Raw genomic sequence first — 15,367 nt, 5'->3', positions numbered from 1 at the left:
CCTTCAATTAGAGGAGCCTTAACTCATTACAGTTAAAGTTTCTCTAATTGTAGGAAAATAATTTCTGCAGGGCTTGTAGTAACCAGTATAGGGGTAATGGAGAGAATTTTATTTTCATTGTAGCTATATAAGGTAAAAAGACACAATGAACAAAAAAGAAAAAAACAAACAACCGCTTCTAAGTGCAGTTGGCAAAAGTCAGAACATATATGCCTATAACAATCAATGAAAATAAATAACATGGCTGGGCACGGTGGCTCATGCCTGTAATCCCAGCAATTTGGGAGGCCAAGACAGGCAGAACACGAGGTCAGGAGATCGAGACCATCCTGGCTAACATGGTGAAACCCCGTCTCTACTAAAAATACAAAAAATTAGCCGGGCGTGGAGGTGGGCGCCTGTAGTCCCAGCTACTCCGGAGGCTGAGGCAGGAGAATGATGTGAACTCGGGAGGCGGAGCTTGCAGTGAGCCAAGATAGAATCATGGCACTCCAGCCTGGGTGACAGAGCGAGACTCCATCTCAAAAAGAAAAAAAAAAAAAAAGAAAGAAAATAAATAACATATTACTGATCACAATAGCCAAAAGCATGTTCTAGATTTCCAATGCAAATCTAAATGTCAGAAAAGTTTTTCAATGCGGAGAATAATTTCACCTCTCGTGGGTTTACTAAATGTCCAATGTATAAGATATAAACTTGTATTTCAGTATTGGGTTCCTTTTAAAGCACATTTAATATTTTCTGGGCCCTACTAGTCTCTGCTGATAACCATTATTAATACAATTTAACCCTGACTTTTCCTGCTACTATAACTTAGGGAATGTTAAGTACTCCCCAATTAACATCTGACAACTCTCAAGTACACAGATAGTTTGCTATTTCAAGTTTCATTGTCTTTTAGCATTTGCCCAGGAAGTAATAAATGCAAGGATCAAAGCGTGACTGTTTTGTATAGACTCATCTATATATAATATAAATAGCCTGATTACAGATAATCATCCAAGCAGCCTGATTTGCAAACAGAGGAAGTTTTAAGACACTGCCATCTACTGCAATGGCCACAAATTGCATAGGCATTTTATGAACTGTGAAAGGAGACAAGAGAAAATGTCTTACCATGCCATCCCCAAGTATATCAGTAAACTGTTGAAGATGATTTGAAATAATAATTAAGTGACTGTTCTAAAGCATTACACTGTCAAATACAGCTTTTAGAATAGCGAGGCTTGTTCAAAGGGGCAGAATTGAGGCGTGGTTGTTGGTTCTAACACAAAAAGGCTGGTAAGAAACGAGTGTATTTAGTATATTACTTCTGTTAGTGGGCCAAGAACCTATTGGGAATCACTAAGTAACCATCACCTTGAGCTTTAATCCAAGCCTGGTTTAAAAAGTACACTTATAAAATCTTTAGTGACAGTAAATGGCTTTCAGAGTCCTTGAAATTCTCCATTCAAGGGAGGTCAGACAATTATATTATTAATTCTTTTTTTCTGTAGATTTTTATTATTAAAAGTTGCTTTCAACAGAATAATTTAATTCATTGATTCTTTTTATATCTCACTTGAGTGTACATATTTAGAAGATAAATTTTATGAGAATATTATCTATAAGGCCTCTATCACTCTAACATCATGGAAAAGTAAACCTGACTTGAATCAAATTAAAAGAATATGCTTTCATTGTTAAATCTCTATTTTTCTAAGGGGGAAAAAAGGTTCTCTATATCTCAATCATTTTTATATGTTTGCCTTTTACTGAAATGTATGATCTATTCTTTGATTTTGCAGTTATTGTCTAGTAATACACACTAAGGTGACATACCTTACGATTTTCACTGGCAAGACAAATAAAAACAAGCAAGATCAATAGCCTGATGACCCCATGGATCAGAACTTTGGATCTTAATGTTTACTCATGATCCTTCACAGGCTTCTATTTATGTATGTGCCACGAATACCAAGTTTACCTACTTGGAATCTCTGAATAAAGCCTATCGACTTAGAGAAAAGAAGTGAGAGTAAACATACTAGGTTGGTGCCCTCCTATTCTAACTGTTAATCACTAGAACGAGCAATTGTTTTAAATGTGTGGTAGGGAATTCTACAGATTTAAGTTCATCATTTTAAATTGGACTCAAGTTATATAGTCCTAGACATTTAGTTTTTCAATTACTTACTTACAAAAATACTAAATGCAGTAATCTATAGAAACAATTATTAATGTAAAATGCAGATTAAAAGTTAATAATTATTATTCTGATTAATAATCAAAATTCTTTTGATAAAGATCTTTATCTGCTATGATAGTTAACTTTATGTGTCAACATGGCTAGGCCATAGTGCCCAGATATGTAGTTAAACATTATTCTGGATGTTGCTGTGAGGATATTTTGGGGTCAGGTTGACATTTAAATCAGTGGACTTTCATTAAGGCAGATTGGCCTCCATAATGTGGGTGGGCTTCACCGAAAGGCCTGAAGAAAAGGCTGACCTGCCCTGAGCAAGAGGGAATTCTGCAGCAAACATCTTTTCAGACTTGAATTGCACCACTGGCTCTTCCTAGGTCTCTAGCTTCACAGCCAACCTGCAGATTTTGGACCTACCAAACTCCATAATCACATGAGCCAATTCTTTAAAATGAACATCTTTCTATATATGCATACACATCCTAATGGTCCTGCTTTCTGTAGGACCCTGAATAATACACATGGTGCTTAATTTTAAAAATGTAAGATACATATTGTACTAGAGTTCTCAGTTTCAAGCAATAGAATCTGACTCTGGCTGACTTAGCTATGTTTTCCATGAGCCCATTGAGTAAGCCTTGGACTGGCAGAGTAAAGAGATTGTCTGACAGCCTCAGGATGGGTTATGCTGTGTACCTGATGACCCAGAGGATTATCAGAGAGGCAACTGGTGATCATTCACAGCAGCCAACCCTGAGCCTGTGTTTTAGTCAACCAACCATTCAAACAATACCAATATAATCTTCTCAAACATTAATCCGAATAATCTGGTTAGTACATTCACATTGATAAATTTAGGCCAGTGTAAAGTTGTATATTCCCCCCTCCTTGTTCTATCTCTTTTAGGATCTATTACTATATGTACTTATCCTTCCTTCCTCTCTCCTTCCTTCCCTCCCTCTCTTCTTTCCCTTCCTTTCATCAACACAAATTAGCTAAATCTTGCAGTTCATTTAGTGTGTGCATATTTTATGTTTGTGTATGACTTTATATTTGCATACCTCGGGCTTGAGGGGATTTGATTCCAGGTAAAAGCCTGGAAACAGTGAGAGATAGTAAAAGTATGGTAGAAGGAGAATTGCCTTTTCCTTGAAAGGTAAGTGACATGAGATAATCACAGGGTCTTTATCTCACTTGCAAGCAGGAGTGGCCTCCTCATGCAGAGAAGTAGTCAGTGCCTCTCCTGGAAGGAGGCTCAGGGGAGCTTATAGGTTTGGCATCTCAGCCCCTAAATCCTTCCATAAGCTCCCATGCCAATTTGGGGTCCCTTTCTTTCCACTAACTTTCTTATAAGAGACAGGCATGGTTATGAATTCAACTGATATGAATTTTAAATTTGATTCTCTAGTATATTATCCTGCAATTACTTTTGTTGAGAGATTTTCATAACACAATCAGAGACATTCCATGATTTTCTCTTTTCTGTGAACTGAGAATTTAGAAAGTTGAGGTTTTTACTTTTTCTTTAAGGTATTCAATACAGTTGGAAGCAACTGACTTATCCCTTAAATTCCTCACAATCTTCATACTTTTCCTGTAGTAGCAGCCTCTGGGTCAACAAAAGCCTTGCCTTTAATGGATACTCTAGATGTTAATTGTATGACCTAATTCAATTAGCACACTTGCCACTGTGTGTGTTTCATGTGATGCCAGAATCCATCTCTTAGTATTAGCTGAATTTTAGGAGCCACCAGTCCCAACTAGTTCAAATAGCCTATTCCAATTTTTCTCCATTTCTCTGCATTTCTCTTGCCTGTAATCACTTTTGTAATAGATTTCTATATCAAAAGTTCTTAGTTGGAGCCAAGATGGCCGAATAGGAACAGCTCCAGTCTACAGCTCCCAGTGTGAGCGACGCAGAAGACGGGAGATTTCTGCATTTCCATCTGAGGTACCAGGTTCATCTCACTAGGGAGTGCCAGACAGTGAGCATAGGACAGTGGGTGCAGCGCACCGTGAATGAGCCAAAGCAAGGAGAGGCATTGCCTCATCAGGAAGCACAAGGGGTCAGGGAGTTCCCTTTCCGAGTCAAAGAAGGGGTGACAGATGGCACCTGGAAAATCGGGTCACTCTCACCCTAATACTGCGCTTTTCCGACGGGCTTAAAAAACCGCACACCAGGAGATTATATCCCACACCTGGCTCAGAGGGTCCTATGCCCACGGAGTCTTGCTGATTGCTAGCACAGCAGTCTGAGATCAAACTGCAAGGCAGCAGCCAGGCTGGGGGAGGGGCACCCGCCATTGCCCAGGCTTGCTTAGGTAAACAAAGCAGCTGGGAAGCTCGAACTGGGTGGAGCCCACCACAGCTCAAGGAGGCCTGCCTACCTGCCTGCCTCTATAGGCTCCACCTCTGGGGGCAGGGCACAGACAAACAAAAAGACAGCAGTAACCTCTGCAGACTTAAATGTCCCTGTCTGACAGCTTTGAAGAGAGTAGTGGTTCTCCCAGCACACAGCTGGAGATCTGAGAATAGGCAGACTGCCTCCTCAAGTGGGTCCCTGACCCCCGAGCAGCCTAACTGGGAGACATCCCCCAGTAGGGGTAGACTGACACCTCACACGGCTGGGTACTCCTCTGAGACAAAACTTCCAGAGGAACGATCAGGCAGCAGCATACGCGGTTCACGAAAATCCGCTGTTCTGCAGCCACCACTGCTGATACCCAGGAAAACAGGGTCTGGAGTGGACCTCTAGCAAACTCCAACAGACCTGCAGCTGAGGGTCCTGTCTGTTAGAAGGAAAACTAATGAACAGAAAGGACATCCACACCAGGAACCCATCTGTACATCACCATCATCAAAGACCAAAAGTAGATAAAACCACAAAGATGGGGAAAAAAACAGAGCAGACAAACTGGCAACTCTAAAAATCAGAGCACCTCTCCTCCTCAAAAGGAATGCAGTTCCTCACCAGCAACGGAACAAAGCCAGACGGAGAATGACTTTGACGAATTGAGAAAAGAAGGCTTCAGACGATCAAACTACTCCAAGCTACAGGAGGAAATTCAAACCAGTGGCAAACAAGTTAAAAACTTTGAAAAAAATTGATGAATGTATAACTAGAATAACCAATACAGAGAAATGCTTAAAGGAGCTGATGGAGCTGAAAGCCAAGGCTCGAGAACTACGTGAAGAATGCAGAAGCCTCAGGACCTGATGCGATCAACTGGCAGAATGGGTATCAGTGATGGAAGATGAAATGAAGTGAGAAGGGAAGTTTAGAGAAAAAAGAATAAAAAGAAATGAACAAAGCCTCCAAGAAATATGGGACTATGTGAAAAGACCAAATCTACGTCTGACTGGTGTACCTGAAAGTGATGGGGAGAATGGAACGAAGTTGGAAAACACTCTGCAGATTATTATCCAGGAGAACTTCCCCAATCTAGCAAGGCAGGCCAACATACAGATTCAGGAAATACAGAGAATGCCACAAAGATACTCCTCGAGAAGAGCAACTCCAAGACACATAATTGTCAGATTCACCAAAGTTGAAATGAAGGAAAAAATGTTAAGAGCAACCAGAGAGAAAGGTCAGGTTACCCACAAAGGGAAGCCCATCAGACTAACAGCGGATCCCTCGGCAGAAACTCTACAAGCCAGAAGAGAGTGGGGGCCAATATTCAACATTCTTAAAGAAAAGAATTTTCAACCCAGAATTTCCTATCCCGCCAAACTAAGCTTCATAAGTGAAGGAGAAATAAAATACTTAACAGACAAGCAAATGCTGAGAGATTTTGTCACCACCAGGCCTGCCCTAAAAGAGCTCCTGAAGGAAGCACTAAACATGGAAAGGAACAACCGGTAGCAGCCCCTGCAAAATCATGCCAAATTGTAAAGATCATCGAGGCTAGGAAAAAACTGCATCAACTAATGAGCGAAATAACCAGCTAACATCATAATGACAGGATCAAATTCACACATAACAATATTAACTTTAAATGTAAATGGACTAAATGCTCCAATTAAAAGACACAGACTGGCAAATTGGATAACGGATTCAAGACCCATCAGTGTGCTGTATTCAGGAAACCCACTTCACGTGAAGAGACACACATAGGCTCAAAATAAAAGGATGGAGGAAGATCTACCAAGCAAATGGAAAACAAAAAAAGGCAGGGGTTGCAATCCTAGTCTCTGATAAAACAGACTTTAAACCAACAAAGATCAAAAGAGATAAAGAAGGCCATTACATAATGGTAAAGGGATCAATTCAACAAGAAGAGCTAACTTTCCTAAATATATATGCACCCAATACAGGAGCACCCATATTCATAAAGCAAGTCCTGAGTGACCTACAGGGAGACTTAGACTCCCACACAATAATAATGGGAGACTTTAACACCCCACTGTCAACATTAGACAGATCAACGAGACAGAAAGTTAACAAGGATACCCAGGAATTGAACGCAGCTCTGCACAAAGTGGACCTAATAGACATCTACAGAACTCTCCACCCCAAATCAACAGAGCATACATTTTTTTCAGCACCACACCACACCTATTCCAAAACTGACCACATAGTTGGAAGTAAAGCTCTCCTCAGCAAATGTAAAAGAACAGAAATGATAACAAACTGTCTCTCAGACCACAGTGCAATCAAACTAGAACTTAGGATTAAGAAACTCACTCAAAACCGCTCAACTACATGGAAACCGAACAATCTGCTCCTGAATAACTACTGGGTACATAACGAAATCAAGGCAGAAATAAAGATGTTCTTTTGAAACCAACGAGAACAAAGACACAACATACCAGAATCTCTGGGACACATTCAAAGAAGTGTGTAGAGGGAAATTTATAGCACTAAATGCCCACAAGAGAAAGCAGGAAAGATCCAGAATTGACACCCTAACATCACAATTAAAAGAACTAGAAAAGCCAGAGCAAACACATTCAAAAGCTAGCAGAAGACAAGAAATAACTAAAATCAGAGCAGAACTGAAGGAAATAGAGACACAAAAAACCCTTCAAAAAATTAATGAATTGAGGAGCTAGTTTTTTGAAAAGATCAACAAAACTGATAGACCACCAGCAAGACTAATAAAGAAGAAAAGAAAGAAGAATCAAATAGACGCAATAAAAAATGATAAGGGGGATATCACCACCGATCCCACAGAAATACAAACTACCATCAGAGAATACTACAAACACCTCTATGCAAATAAACTAGAAAATCTGGAAGAAATGGATAAATTCCCCGACACATACACCCTCCCAAGACTAAACCAGGAAGAAGTTGAATCTCTGAATAGACCAATAACAGGCTCTGAAATTGTGGCAATAATCAATAGCTTACCAACCAAAAAGAGTCCAGGACCAGATGGATTCACAGCCGAATTCTACCAGAGGTACAAGGAGGAACTGGTAACATTCCTTCTGAAACTATTCCAATCAATAGAAAAAGAGGGAATCCTCCCTAACTCATTTTATGAGGCCAGCATCATCCTGATACCAAAGCCGGGCAGAGACATAACCAAAAAAGAGAATTTTAGACCAATATCCTTGATGAACATTGATGCAAAAATCCTCAATAAAATACTGGCAAACCGAATCCAGCAGCACATCAAAAAGCTTATCCACCATGATCAAGTGGGCTTCATCCCTGGGATGCAAGGCTGGTTCAACATATGAAAATCAATAAATGTAATCCAGCATATAAACAGAACCAAAGACAAAAACCACATGATTATCTCAATAGATGCAGAAAAGGCCTTTGACAAAATTCAACAACTCTTCATGCTAAAATCTCTCAATAAATTAGGTATTGATGGGACGTATCTCAAAATAATAAGAGGTATCTATGACAAACCCACAGCCAATATCATACTGAATGGGCAAAAACTGGAAGCATTCCTTTTGAAAACAGGCACAAGACAGGGATGCCCTCTCTCACCACTCCTATTCAACATAGTGTTGGAAGTTCTGGCCAGGGCAATTAGGCAGGAGAAGGAAATAAAGTGTATTCAATTAGGAAAAGAGGAAGTCAAATTGTCCCTGTTTGCAGATGACATGATTGTATATCTAGAAAACCCCATTGTCTCAGCCCAAAATCTCCTTAAGCTGATAAGCAACTTCAGTAAAGTCTCAGGATACAAAATCAATGTACAAAAATCACAAGCATTCTTATACAACAATCACAGACAAACAGAGAGCCAAATCAAGAGTGAACTCTCATTCACAATTGCTTCAAAGAGAATAAAATACCTAGGAATCCAACTTACAAGGGATGTGAAGGACCTCTTCAAGGAGAACTACACACCACTGCTCAATGAAATAAAAGAGGATACAAACAAATGGAAGAACCTTCCATGCTCATGGGTTGGAAGAATCAATATTGTGAAAATGGCCATACTGCCCAAGGTAATTTATAGATTCAATGCCATCCCCATCAAGCTACCAATGACTTTCTTCACAGAATTGGAAAAAACTACTTTAAAGTTCATATGGAACCAAAAAAGAGCCTGCATCGCCAAGTCAATCCTAAGCCAAAAGAACAAAGCTGGAGGCATCACGCTACCTGACTTCAAACTATACTACAAGGCTGTAGTAACCAAAACAGCATGGTACTGGTACCACAACAGAGACATAGATCAATGGAACAGAACAGAGCCCTCAGAAATAATGCCGCATATCTACAACTATCTGAACTTTGACAAACCTGACAAAAACAAGCAATGGGATAAGGATTCCCTATTTAATAAATGGTGCTGGGAAAACTGGCTAGCCATATGTAGAAAGCTGAAACTGGATCCCTTCCTTACACCTTATACAAAAATTAATTCAAGATGGATTAAAGACTTACATGTTAGACCTAAAACCATAAAAACCCTAGAAGAAAACAGAGGCATTACCATTCAGGACATAGGCATGGGCAAGGACTTCATGTCTAAAACACCAAAAGCAATGGCAACAAAAGCCAAAATTGACAAATGGGATCTAATTAAACTAAAGAGCTTCTGCACAGCAAGAGAAACTACCATCAGAGTGAACAGGCAACCTACAAAATGGGAGAAAATTTTTGCAATCTACTCATCTGACAAAGGGCTAATATCCAGAATCTACAATGAACTCAAACAACTTTACAAGAAAAAAACAACCCCATCAAAAAGTGGGCAAAGGACATGAACAAAAAGAAGACATTTATGCAGCCAAAAAACACATGCAAAAATGCTCATCATCACTGGCCATCAGAGAAATGCAAATCAAAACCACAATGAGATACCATCTCACACCAGTTAGAATGGCCATCATTGAAAAGTCAGGAAACAACAGGTGCTGGAGAAGATGTGGAGAAATAGGAACAGTTTTACACTGTTGGTGGGACTGTAAACTAGTTCAACCATTGTGGAAGTCAGTGTGGTGATTCCTCAGGGATCTAGAACTAGAAATACCATTTGATCCAGCCATCCTATTACTGGGTATATACCCAAAGGACTATAAATCATGCTGCTATAAAGACACATGCACACGTATGTTTATTGTGGCACTATTCACAATAGCAAAGACTTGGAACCAACCCAAATGTCCAACAACGATAGACTGGATTAAGAAAATGTGGCACATATACACCATGGAATACTATGCAGCCATAAAAAATGATGAGTTCATGTCCTTTGTAGGGACATGGATGAAACTGGAAACCATCATTCTCAGTAAACTATCGCAAGGACAAAAAACCAAACACCGCATGTTCTCACTCGTAGGTGGGAATTGAACAATGAGAACACATGGACACGGGAAGGGGAACATCACACTCTGGGGACTGTTGTGGGGTGGGGGGAGGGGGGAGGGACAGCATTAGGAGATACACCTAATGCTAAATGACGAGTTAATGGGTGCAGCACACCAACATGGCACGTGGATACATAGGTAACAAACCTGCATATTGTGCACATGTACCCTAAAACTTAAAGTATAATAATAATAAAATAAAAATAAAAAAAGTTCTTAGTTATAAGGGAAAAAAAGTGACTTTGGCTGATTAACCACAAACTCTGCTTTATATTAGGATATTAAGAAGCTCATGGAAGTGTAGGCAGAGGTAGACAGTGAGCTTTGAGGCTATGCTTCTAGGGAAAATGCTCCAACCCATATGTTAGAACTTCCCTAATAAAGAAATGTCTACCATAGCCCTCAGCAAGCACTGATATCAAGACCTTGACTTTTCTGTAACCACTGCTACACTGGTGCCAGGGACTCAACTTGCAGCCACTGACTTCCTTCAAAGCTAAATGCCTCTTATGCTGATCTGGGTCCTCCTAGAAGTGAACATTAAGGTAGAGCTAAGCATGTAGGGATTTTGTTAGGGAAAACATGTGTGTGACAGAAAATGGGAGGAGCTAGAATAGCAGGGAGAGCCATCAGACCTCCACCAAAGTCTAACTTTAAGTTCAGGAAAAGGGAGTTAGGGTAGGCAGAAGTGTGCTGGGCTGCTGTACAGTCTAAGGAATATTCGGGAAGGTCCATCAGGGAGTCTTCCAGCTGACGTCAGTTTTCAGAGGACAGGGATAGGACCTGTCTAGGTATCCTGTGGCACTCACTGGGCAGCCATGTGGAAGTGTGGCCTCAGTGCAGGTGGCTTTTTGAGGGCAGCAGCTGGGGCTCCAGGGTTAATTATACTCCCCACGGTTGGAGGTCTGGTGTTTACTCTTGTGGTGGCTACACCTCTGTCACCATGCCTTGCCAGTGTGCAGATGCTCCTACCCCAAGCTGCTCTCTTGCAAGTCTAAATCCCATGTGAATGAGTCCCATTTGGAATCTACGTCACACGCCTGTGCATTGACTGCAAAGAAGACTGGGGAGGAGGCATCAAATTCATAAACTACAAATTCCTCAAATATAGCAAGGTTGTTAAAAAATAGGTTGGGCAGACAGAAAACATGACAGATGCTACTCACAATAATGAAAATAAAATATCATAATAAAAGACATGAAGCTGTGCCTACTTAGCTATTTTATCAACATTTGGTGAGTGGTTGAAAAGAACAACTTTTGTGAATGTCTTTTAGCATTAGAAGAAAAAAGACCAGAAGAGAACAGCAACTGGGGGAAAGAAAAGGAGACAAAATGGAGGGCAGAGATGAGGGTGAGAGAGGAGCAGGAGTGAAAGGGAAGAATCTAGAGGACATGATAAAGGAAAGAATTTGGAGGGGGTGGAAAGTCATGAGGGGAGGGGAAGAGCTGGGAGAGAAAGGAGAAAATTCAAATCCAGGATGCAGCCTCCAGCACCCACGCTTCTAATCATGATAATCCAAGATGACACAAGAGTAAGAGGTAGCTGGACTTGACCCCAGGTCTCTCTCCCTCTCTCTCTCTCCCTCTCTCTCTCCCTCTGTCTCTCTCTCTCTGTCTTTAAGATGGGGGTCTCACTCAAGCTAGAATGCAGTGGCATGTCTGCAGCATTGACTGGCCAGTCTCAACCCATCCTCCCACCTCAGCCTCCTGAGTATCTGGGACAGCAGGCACATGCCACCATACCTGGGTATTTTAAAAATTATCTGTAGAGATGAGGTCTTGTTATGTTGCTCAGGCTTGTCTTGAACTCCTGGGCTCAAACGATCCTCCTGCCTCGACCTCCCAAAATGTTGGGCTACCACCCCTAACCCCCAGCCCTCTGTTAACTCATTGTTTTAAGGGCCTTTATTTCGTTAAAATGCCCCCTGGACAAATCAAACCTACAGAAGGAATTTTTTGCACAATAAATATTTTCACCTGATTTGGTGCATAGAAAACCATAAGATCAAATACAAGTTAGAATGGAAGCTCATTAATGGAAATAAGCAGTTTACTCCATCCAGTCAAAATAGTAATTAGCTACCTCCTTCAATTCTGTATTTTGCTTTGTTTTTTGAGACTTGCTCCTGGATGTCCTCTATCCAAGAAAGTAGCTTATAGGTTTATTTCTTGTTAACCAAATATTCCCACACTACTAAACTTTGCATTTTCTATGATAACCTGTAGATGGCACCTTAGTTGGTGCTCCCATTTTTTCCTAAGTTCATGCAACTCTGATAAGACTATGTGATGTACAATTTAGATAAAAGGCATTTGAGATAAGTCAAATGCAACATGTAAGTAAATGGATTAATTTTTTCTGGTGCAAACTCTCATTTTATTTAGGCCAACATAATTATAACTTTACAACATGATTTCAGACTATAATGACATTACTGTGCTAATCCTGAGGAAGTCAACTGAATTTTATATAGTAGCTATAACAATCAGTAATATTTTATAGCTATATGATGGTTGTTATGAATATTAATCGCCACTATCAATGGTTCCTGGACTCCTACCATTTATTCTCTATTCCTTTGACTTTACAATGAAAGTCTAAACTGAAATTGACTTATTATTTTCTATGCAAAGCAATTTTAAAAAATACTTTAAAAATATTTTAGATTACTCTAATTCTGTCTTCCCATTTTTAATGAATGAAAATAGTAGAAGTAGATTATTTTGGAATTAAAGCCTATTTTTGCCCTTCTATTACTCATATTTCAGCTAGTCCTTATCCATACACATAGAATATATTATTTTCTGGCTGTTCTAAATGAAGAAAAAATTGTAAAGAAAAAACTTTGGTGGGTAAGAGAGTTAACCCATAAAGAAATGAATCAGAAAAGTCTGAATAGTTGGGTAAATTTTAGAATAAAATAACTATATTTAAAATCAATAGCTAAGTATGATTTTGAATAAGACCTGTTCAACAATATTTAGTGAGCATTCTTTATAGTATTACTGCACATACAAACAATATATCCCAACTATGACAACACTTTTTTCATCAAAAACTTTATCCCAAGAGAAGAAATAAAAGAAGTAAACAAATGTATTCTTGAATGTAAGACAAGTTGAAGGCTATAAATTAAATATGTTTTAAAATATCCAAAGTAATAACAAAGACACAAGGAAACTTGGAGTATAGGATAGGATGAGAGGAAATACAGACTTAAGGTACAGAATATAGGATAATGGTCTAAACTATGTTTGGTCTGAGAAAATAGGAGACAGAGAATCAGGGGAGGATATGGAGAAAAAGGCCAGTGTAGCAGACCTGTTTCAGGATGGGTTCTAGGACTAAAAATAATCACATGGAGTTCTGGTTTTAGCTCCAGCATGTAAAGAACTTGGAAGTCATCACCTCAATCTTTACAACATGAAAAAGGCTAAATAAACTGAAAGATAACAATTTTTCTTAGACCAGTAGAGAATTGAAATCATATGGCAAACTGACACCTAAAATCTGGAAAGTGGCAAAACAGCCAAGATTCGCTTGTGTGGAATAGAATCTGTTGGGACCATAAACTTGTAGGAACATTGAAATAGTCATTTTGATAAATTTCTGGAGACTGAGTATGAATTAATTTGAGCTTGAGAAACTCCTGGGGGGTGATATTAGGAGGGGCTTCTACACTTTTGTGGGTTTTATTTCCAGGAACCCCATGAGGTTCACAAGTGAAAGTCTGAGAAAAATCCTCTCCTGTTTCAGAAGGTGGAAGGGGAAAAGTAACCATTTTCTAAAACACCCAAAACATGACCACAGCTCAAGCATTCTCCAAAACAAAGGCCTGCTTATCCAAGGGAATAAATTTAGCCAGGGTCTTATCTCCCTGAGGAAGGGCAATTGCCAAACTTGCAGTACCCTCTAGCCTTCCAGTCTCACCTAAGTCGAGAAGAAAAGGAGAAGAAACACTTCTGAATGTCACAGCCCAAGGACTCAGACCCACAAAAAGACTGAGATTTAATCACAAGATTATAGACCACTTTCTCTCCCCTACATTTTGTCACTATATCAACAGGGCTCCAAAATAATAACAGTGGATTACAAGTGAAAGAAATGCATGACACAGACTCTATTGAAGAAGTAGAAAAGAATTCAAGGACAACAAGGAAGGAAATAAAAAAAGACAAGGACGAGGAAACTGTAGCCTTTAGCACCTACCACTACAGAAAACATTAAACAGAGCCCAGCTCCTAGTCAGGCCTATGTAGCTGATACATCATGTCTGGATTTCCAAAAAAAAGTGCAAGGCATTCTAAAAGGTAAGAAACACAATCTAAAGAGACAATGCAAGCATCAGCACCAGACTTACATATGATATATTTTGGAATTATGAGATAGAAAATTTAGAATAACTATTATTAATATGTTAAGGGTTCTAGTGGAGAATATGCAGGAATAGATGGATAATGTAAGCAAAGAGATGGAAATGCTAAGAAACAATCAAAAGGATAAAAAACACTGTAATAGAAATGAAGAATACTTATAATGGTTTTACAATAAGACCAGATGTGGCCAACCAAAGAATCAAGACTGAAGACATGCCAACAGAATCCTCCTAAACTGAAATACAAGGAGAAAAAAGAATGTAAAAACCAGAACAGAGTATCCAATAACTGTGGGACAATTACAAAAGGTGTAATATATGTGTAGTTGAAATATTGGAAGGAAAAGAAGAGAGAAAGGAGCAGAAGAAACATTTGAAATACCAATGGTTGAAAATTTTCTAAAATTAGCAGACACCAAGCCACAGATCCAAATGGCTCACAGAACATCAGGCAGGATAGGATCAATGACAAAACAACAACAACATCATCAACAACAACATCACCATCATCAACAACAACAAAAATACCCTAAGCATATTATATTTAAAGTACAGAAAAACAAAGAGAAAACCTTCAAAGAGGCCAGAGGGGAAGGAGAAACACTTTAGCTGTAGAGGAACAGGGATAAGAATTACACTGGCTTTCTCATGAGAAATCATGAAACAAGGGAAGAGTGGGGTACAATATTCAGCGGTGAAAGAACAAAAGCATCAACCTAGAGTTCTATATCCAGTGAAATTATCCTTCAAAAGTGGAGGAGAAATAAAGAATTTCTCAGACTAACATAAACCGAGGAAATTTGTCACAAGTAAACCTACTCCACAAGAAATTGTGAAGGAAGTTATTCAGAGAAATGGAAAATTATGTAGGCTAGAAACTCAGATCTACATAAAGGAAGGAAGAGCATATCAGAGAAGAATGAATGAAAACAAAATAATATATTTTACTTTCATTCTTAATTTATCTAACAGAGATAGCTGTTTACCAAAATAATAATAGTAACAATGTATT

The sequence above is a fragment of the Symphalangus syndactylus genome, chromosome 6, assembly GCF_028878055.3.
Source record: "Symphalangus syndactylus isolate Jambi chromosome 6, NHGRI_mSymSyn1-v2.1_pri, whole genome shotgun sequence".
In the NCBI taxonomy this organism is placed as follows: domain Eukaryota; kingdom Metazoa; phylum Chordata; class Mammalia; order Primates; family Hylobatidae; genus Symphalangus; species Symphalangus syndactylus.
Note: the sequence above shows the minus strand (reverse complement) of the source record.